Raw genomic sequence first — 8,866 nt, 5'->3', positions numbered from 1 at the left:
TTTACCCAACAAAGAGCACTCGTACTTGAGTCACGGACCTTCCAAGGAGGTGATGGTGGGTAAATTCAAAGGAGCAAGTTTGGCAAGTTTAGGTATTCGGAAAGTACTGCTGAATATCACTGAGTGTGGTGTGCCATTTGTTGGTCTGGTATTTTAATGGCTAATTCTGTATTTAATATATTAATAAGTGTACACATGTCTGGATGTTGTTGATGTTCTTCCTTTGGTGTTGTACAATTTCACGGTTTCTATATTTGTATCATCTGTAAATTTGGGCAGCACGGTAGCATTGTGGATAGCACAATTGCTTCACAGCTCCAGGGTCCCAGGTTCGATTCCGGCTTGGGTCACTGTCTGTGCGGAGTCTGCACGTTCTCCCCGTGTGTGCGTGGGTTTCCTCCGGGTGCTCCGGTTTCCTCCCACAGTCCAAAGATGTGCAGGGTAGGTGGATTGGCCATGATAAATTGCCCTTAGTGTCCAAAATTGCCCTTAGTGTTGGGTGGGGTTACTGGGTTATGGGGATAGGGTGGAGGGGTGGACCTTGGGTTGGGTGCTCTTTCCAAGAGCCAGTGCAGACTCGATGGGCCGAATGGCCTCCTTCTGCACTGTAAATTCTATGATATTTTCTTTTTATCCTTCTTTAACCTTTGTGTTGTAAGAATTTGTACTGTGCTCACCCCAGTCGAACGCTGACATTGTCATAATATACACCAGTATATCATGGTGCAGACACATTCTGATGGACACAGAGTGGGACCAATCAACACACACAACACCGCAGCCAATCACCAGTGAGAGCACACGCACTATAAAGACAGGGGGCATCAGAGTTCCCGCTCATTCGAGTAGCAGCTAGCTAGGAGGATAGAGCTCACAGCCTGCAGCACAGACATTCACCATGTGCTGAGTGCATCGACTGGTTAGGACAAGGCAAAAGTCTTTAGTTAAGAACATAAGAACATAAGAACTAGGAACAGGAGTAGGCCATCTGGCCCCTCGAGCCTGCTCCGCCATTTAATGAGATCATGGCTGATCTTTGTGGACTCAGCTCCACTCTCCGGCCCGTACACCATATCCCCGAATCCCTTTATTCTTTAGAAAGGCATTTATCTTTTTCTTAAAAACGTTTAAAGAAGAAGCCTCAACTGCTTCACTGGGCAAGGAATTCCAGAGATTCACAACCCTTTGGGTGAAGAAGTTCCTCCTACACTCCGTCCTAAATCTACCTCCCCTTATTTTGAGGCTATGCCCCCTCGTTCTGCTTTCCCCGACCAGTGGAAACAACCTGCCCGCATCTATCCTATCTATTCCCTTCATAATTTTATGTCTCATAAGATCCCCCCGCATCCTTCTAAACTCCAATGAGTAAAGTCCCAGTCTACTCAACCTTTCGTCATAATCTAATCCCCTCAACTCTGGGATCAACCTAGTGAATCTCCTCTGCACTCCCTCCAGTGCCAATATGTCCTTTCTCAGGTAAGGAGACCAAAACTGAACACAATACTCCAGATGCGGCCTCACCAACACCTTATACAATTGCAGCATAACCTCACTAGTCTTGAACTCCATCCCTCTTGCAATGAAAGACAAAACTCGATTAGCCTCCTTAATCACCTGTTGCACCTGCACACCAACTTTTTGCCACTCGTGCACCAGCACACCCAGGTCCCTCTGCACAGCAGCATGTTTTAACATCTTACCGTTTAAATAATAATCCATTCTGCTGTTATTCCTCCCAAAATGGATAGCCTCACACTTGGCAACATTGAATTCCATCTGCCAGACCCTAGCCCATTCACCTAACCTATCCAAATCCTTCTGCAGACTTCCGGTATCCTCTGCCCTTTTTGCTTTACCACTCATCTTAGTGTCGTCTGCAAACTTTGACACATTGCACTTGGTCCCCAACTCCAAATCATCTATGTAAATTGTGAACAACTGCGGGCCCAACACTGATCCTTGAGGGACCCCATTAGTTACAGGTTGCCAACCAGAGAAACACCCATTTATCCCCACTCTCTGCTTTCTGTTAGTTAACCAATCCTCTACCCATGCTACCACTTTACCCTCAATGCCATGCATCTTTAGTTTATGCAGCAACCTTTTGTGTGGCACCTTGTCAAAAGCTTTCTGGAAATCCAGATATACCACATCCATTGGCTCCCCGTTATCTACTGCACTGGTAACGGCCTCAAAAAATTCTACCAAATTAGTCAGACATGACCTACCCTTTATGAACCCATGCTACGTCTGCCCAATGGGACAATTTCCCTCCAGGTGCCCCGCTATTTCCTCCTTAATGATAAATTCCAGCATTTTCCCTACAACCGAAGTTAAGCTTATCGGCCTATAATTACCCACTTTCTGCTGACCTCCTTTTTTAAACAGTGGTGGCACGTTTGCTACTTTCCAATCCGCTGGGACCACCCAGAGTCTAGTGAATTTTGATAAATTATCACTAGTGCGTTTACAATTTCCCGAGCCATCTCTTTTAACACTCTGGGATGCATCCCATCAGGGCCAGGAGAGTTGTCTACCTTTAGCCCCATTAGCTTGCCCAATACTGCCTCCTTAGTGATTACAATCATCTCAAGGTCCTCACCTATCATATCCTTATTTCCATCAGTCACTGGCATGTTATTTGTGTCCTCCACTGTGAAGACTGACCCAAAAAACCTGTTCAGCTCCTCAGCCATTTCCCCGTCTCCCATTATTAAATCTCCCTTCTCATCTTCCAAAGGACCAATATTTACCTTAGCCACTCTTTTTTGTCTTATATATTTGTAGAAGCTTTTACTATCTGCTTTTATGTTCTGAGCCAGTTTACTTTCATAGTCTACCTTACTCTTCTTTATGGCTTTTTTAGTAGATTCTGTTGTCCCCTAAAGACTTCCCAATCCTCTAGTCTCCCACTAATTTTTGCCACTTTGTATGTTCTTTCCTTCAATTTGATACTCTCCCTCACCTCCTTAGATATCCACGGTCGATTTTTCCCCTTTCTACCGTCTTTCTTTTTTGTCGGTATGAACCTTTCCTGAACACTGTGAGAGATCGCTCGGAAGGTTCTCCACTATTCCTCAACTGCTTCACCATGAAGTCTTTGCTGCCAGTCTACCTTAGCTAGTTCTTCTCTCATCCCATTGTAATCGCCTTTGTTTAAGCACAAAACACTAGTGTTTGATTTTACCTTGTCATCCTCCAACTGTATTTTAAATTCCACCATATTGTGGTCGCTCCTTCCAAGAGGATCCCGAACTATGAGATCATTAATCAATCCTGCCTCATTACACAGGACCAGATCTAGGACCGCTTGTTCCCTTGTAGGTTCCATTACATACTGTTCCAGGAAATTATCCTGGGCACATTCTATAAACTCCTCCTCAAGGCTGCCTTTACCAACCTGGTTAAACCAATCGATATGCAGATTAAAATCTCCCATGATAACCGCTGTACCATTTCTACATGCATCCGTTATTTCTTTGCTTATTGCCTGCCCTACCATCCTGTTACTATTTGGTGGCCTGTAGACTACTCCTATCAGTGACCTTTTCGCCTTACTATTCCTGATTTCCACCCAAATTGATTCAACCTTGTCCTCCATAGCACCAATATCATCCCTTACTATTGCCCGGATGCCATCCTTAAACAACAAAGCTACACCACTGCCCTTACCGTCCATTCTATCCTTTCGTATAGTCTGATACCCTTGGATATTTAACTCCCAGTCGTGACCATCTTTTAACCATGTTTCAGTAATGGCCACTAAATCATAGTCATTCACAATGATTTGCGCCATCAACTCATTTACCTTATTTCGTATACTACGAGCATTCAGGTAAAGTACACTTATGCTGTTTTTTATGTCTTTGTTATGAATCCTAACATCTTGATCAGTAACTTTTCGCAATTTATTTTTCCTCTTACTCTTTCTCCTAATTTTCCTTGTCTTTGAACCCATATCTCTACATAATAACCTGTCACGTAACCTGCTGCCTTGATCTCCATTAACCATTATACTGTCCATAGCTTTACACTTCCCTTCCCCCCAACTTGCTAGTTTAAAGTCCTTGTGACCAACCTATTTATCCTATTCGCTAGAACACTGGTCCCAGAATGGTTCAGGTGAAGACCGTCCCAACGGTACAGGTCCCTCCTGCCCCAGTCCTGATGCCAATGCCCCATGAAATGGAATCCCTCTTTCCCGCACCACTCCTTTAGCCACATGTTAACTTTTCTAATTTTCTCAACCCTATGCCAATTGGCACGTGGCTCGGGTAGTAATCCAGAGATTATAACCCTGGAGGAACTGCTCTTTAATTTAGTCCCTAGTGTTTGATAATCCCCAAACAGGTCCTCTTTCCTAGTCTTACCTATGTTGTTAGTCCCAACGTGGACCACAACAACTGGATCCTCCCCCTCCCTCTCCAAAATCCTTTCAAGCCGATCAGAGATGTCCCTCACCCTGGCACCAGGCAGGCAACATACCATGCGGGACTCTCGATCTGGCTTACAAAGGATGCCACCAATGTCCCTAATTATAGAATCCCCAACAACTACCACTTGTCTTTTTGCTCCCCCCTCTTGAATGACTTCCTGTACCACAGTGCAGTGGTCAGTCAACGCATCCTCCCTACAGCCCTCTTCCTCATCCACACAGGGAGCAAGTACCTCATACCTGTTGGACAAGGTCAAGGGCTGAGGCTCCTCAACTCCTAAACTCAGGATCCCCCTACCTGCCTCCCTTGCAGTCACACCACTCTGTCCCTGACCACTGTCCGAATTAACAGTACTTATTCTACCGGGTGTGACTGCCTCCTGAAACAAAGCGTCCAGGTAATGTTCCCCCTCCCTGATGTGCCGCAGTGTACAGTTCGGTCTCCAGCTCATCAATTCTGAGCCGAAGTTCCTCGAGCAGCCAACACTTGCTGCAGATGTGGTCACTGACGGTCTCAATGGGATCCACCAGTTCCATCATCATACAGCAACAGCACATCACCTGTCCAGCCATATTCAACTAGTTAATTAATTTAAATTAAAAAAAAAAAAAATTCTTTATAGAACCTCAAGGATAAACCCGAACACCAACAAAAACACAGCCCTCTCTCGCCACTCACCCGAACTCAGATACACTCTGTTCCAATCAGCACTGACCTCTCCCAGCACTCCCGGCTCTCTCCTCCCGCGCTTTTTAAATCTCCCGGCTCTCTCCTCCGGCGCTGTTTTTGCTGTCCCGGCTCTCTCCTCCCGCGCTTTTAAAATCTCCCGGCTCTCTCCTCCGGCGCTGTTTTTGCTGTCCCGGCTCTCTCTGCTCCCACGCTGTTTTCGCTGATATGTACTGATAAGTTAAAGCTGGTATCATATTAACCCAGAGTCTGAGTATGTTTAAACAGTTAATGATTCAATAAAATAGTGTTGCACTATTTCAAGTGTTGGTGACCTGTATGTGATCCAGAACACCCAACACATCAGACATCGCCACATCATGACCACATATTATTGAGGAAGGACTAGGTGTGGTTTTGGTGTGCTTCACCAGGACAGAACATTTGCCGTTGCTTCTTACACATTATAAAATGGCTCAACCTCTAATCTTGACCTGCGGTGCCTCCCCCTGGCCACGGATGGGACGACGGCACAGAACGTCCCATTGCGTTTGCTTCAAGCGCCCTGACAGACACAGAGCGAGTGACGCTCAAATCGTGAAGGAGAGCTTGGCGGTAATTTTGGGTGTGAAGAGATTCCACCAGTACATTTATGGGCGACACGGGGAAACTAATGTTGATCTCCCGTTAGGACTGGTGGAAAACAAGCTTCCCAGACAGGGGGCAGAGGACACCCCCTTGGAGCTCGTCACGAATGACCATAAAGTCGGCCCAAAGCAGGGCAGGGGTGGTTGGTTCTCCAGGAAGGACTGAAGTGGGCGCCAGATGCAGCCTTGAACAAAATCTTGATAATAGTTAAAAAAACCTCTGTTCTCATGCCGCTGGCTTCCTGAAGTTACTAAAAGGACAAACCTTTAGTTGCCTCGGCTATCTTTCTTAAAGACACTCCTTAAAAACCTACCTCTTCTTCCAGTGGCGGCCATGGAGTGAGTGGGCAGCACGGTAGCCTTGTGGATAGCACAAATGCTTCACAGCTCCAGGGTCCCAGGTTCGATTCCGGCTTGGGTCACTGTCTGTGCGGAGTCTGCACATCCTCCCCGTGTGTGCGTGGGTTTTCTCCGGGTGCTCCGGTTTCCTCCCACAGTCCAAAGATGTGCGGGTTAGGTGGATTGGCCATGCTAAATTGCCCATAGTGTCCAAAATTGCCCTTAGTGTAAGGTGGGGTTACTGGGTTATGGGGATACGGTGGAGGTGTGGACCTTGGGTAGGGTGCTCTTTCCAAGAGCCGGTGCAGACTCGATGGGCCGAATGGCCTCCTTCTGCACTGTAAATTCTATGAAATTCTATTAGGTGGCTCCTGCCCGAGGTGGAGATGTTTTGACCCTTTTGGGGGGGTTTACACGGGTGGAAAGTGTAAAACCACAGAGATGACAAAGTCTCCTTCAGTAGGGAATGAATAGGACCTATCAAACCAGGATTGCATCACATAAGGGGCGACAGTCAGACCAGGAGGACTCTCAAAGTGACACAGAGGGAAAGGTGACAGAGAGCTCGGTGGCACAATGGTCAACGGCACAATAGGGGTGTTTTTGACGGCTAAACTTCGACAGCACAGGACGGAAGCCCCAGAAGACCTGGCCAGGGCTGCCGAGCCGATTCGGGTGGACATAGAGAGAGTGGAGCAAAGGCTGGAGGCACAGAATGAGTCGCTCGAGAAGATGGAGAAGTCGCTGGCTGATCATGAAGATCGGGCGGCCTCGTTGGGGGCAGAAATGGTGCTCATGGCGGGGGGGGCAGGAGAAGTTAAGAGAGAAGGTGGATGATCTGGAGAATCGCCCGAGGAGGCCGAATCTCAGGATAGTGGGGATCGGGGAATGCAGGCCATAAACTACGTGGCGAGGATGTTCGGGAAGTTGGTGGGGGAGGGGGGTCTTCGACCGACCTCCTGAAGTGGATCGGGCGCACAGGACGCTGAGGAGGAAGCCAAAGGTGGGAGAGTTGCTGATGATTGTGCGGCTGCACTGATACCGGCATAAGGATAAGATTCTGCGGTGGGCATAGGAGACGAGAGGGTTTACCTGGAAAGGCCACGCGGTTCTGATCCACCAGGACATGGGAGCGGAGTTGGCCAAATGACAGGCCGGGTTCAAGACGGTCGAAGTGGCCCTATTCAGGAACAAAGTTCAGTTCAGGATGTTGTACCCTGCTCGGCTGTGGGTCACGTGTGAGGGCCAAGAGCACTATTTTGATGCTCCAGAGGAGGCGAGTCAGTTTTTGAGGGACAAGGGACTGGGGGATTTGATAGAAGATTTGGGTGGATTCCCCCTGTGAAATGGGTGGACTGCAGGAGCTGGACCTGGCGAGGGAATGGCAACTGTTACATTTATGCCCGGTTATAATGTTTGAGATTGCTGTTCTACCGACTGTGTCCAGTTAGTTAGATGTGTTAAAATAGATAATGTTGTATCTCTTTTTACCCTCCGGGGGGGGATCCGTGTTAGAATGTACTCAAGTGTGGGGTGTTCAGTGGGTAATGTGGGAGGTGGGGAAGAAAGAGAGGGGGAGACAGAGGAATTTGGGAGGGGACGAAAGCCGGGTTGGGCAGAGGGGTGGAGGGGCATTTTGGGATGGAGGAAGTGGTTGCCTCAATTGCGGGGGGGGGGGGGGGGACAAACTGTTAGCAAGGAGGCAAGTTAACGGAAGCGAAGTGAGGGGTAGGGTTGTGGAGGGAGAAGGGGAGGGGGGGTTTGGATTGGGATGGTTGCGGCACGATCAATTTGACTCGAGACAAAGTTGAATCCAAATTGAGGCTTTATTAGTATCAGATGTGTGGCCTCCCACAGCAGCTGACAAAATGGTTGCGAGCTGGAGGCCACGTATATTTATAACCCGGCTCCTGGGCGGAGCTAGCATGCAGGGGCACAGGTGAAAATGTAGTGCAGGTTCTACCGTACAACCCCTAATATCAGAACACAGCGGTTTACCACATTCACCCCCTGTTAAAATTGAGTCCGGCAGGGGCGGTGGATAACTATATACAATTAGCCATTTTTAATATTTACAGAGCAGTAAAAAAAATATCTCTGGTCATCCGGCGGGCCCGTCAGAGGTTCAGCCGGTGGCACACATCATGTCGGGGCCTCGGATGGCGAAGGGGAACTGGGAGTATTCATCGATCACACTGAGGAAATATGTGTGTCGATTGGAGGAGGGGAGGGGGCCTTTGAAATCCATGCTGAGGCGTTCAAAGGGGCGGGAGGCCTTCACCAGGTGTGCGTGGTCCGGCCGGTAGAAGTGCGGCTTGCACTCCGCACAGACCTGGCAGTCCCTGGTGATTGTCCTTACTTCCTCGACGGAGTAGGGCAAATTTCGTGCCTTAATGAAGTGGTACAACCGAGTGACCCTGGGTGACAAAGGCTGTCGTGCAGGGTCTGGAGTCGGTCTACCTGTGCGCGGGCACATCATAGAATTTACAGTGCAGAAGGAGGCCATTCGGCCCATCGAGTCTGCACCGGCTCTTGGAAAGAGCACCCCACCCAAGGCCAACACCTCCACCCCATCCCCATAACCCAGTAACCCCACCCAACACTAAGGGCAATTTTGGACACTAAGGGGCAATTTATCATGGCCAATCCACCTAACCCGCACATCTTTGGACTGTGGGAGGAAACCGGAGCACCCGGAGGAAACCCACGCAGACACGGGGAGGATGTGCAGACTCCGCACAGACAGTGACCCAAGCCGGAATCGAACCTGGGACCCTG

This window comes from Scyliorhinus torazame, chromosome 18, assembly GCF_047496885.1.
Source record: "Scyliorhinus torazame isolate Kashiwa2021f chromosome 18, sScyTor2.1, whole genome shotgun sequence".
Classification (NCBI taxonomy): domain Eukaryota; kingdom Metazoa; phylum Chordata; class Chondrichthyes; order Carcharhiniformes; family Scyliorhinidae; genus Scyliorhinus; species Scyliorhinus torazame.
Note: the sequence above shows the minus strand (reverse complement) of the source record.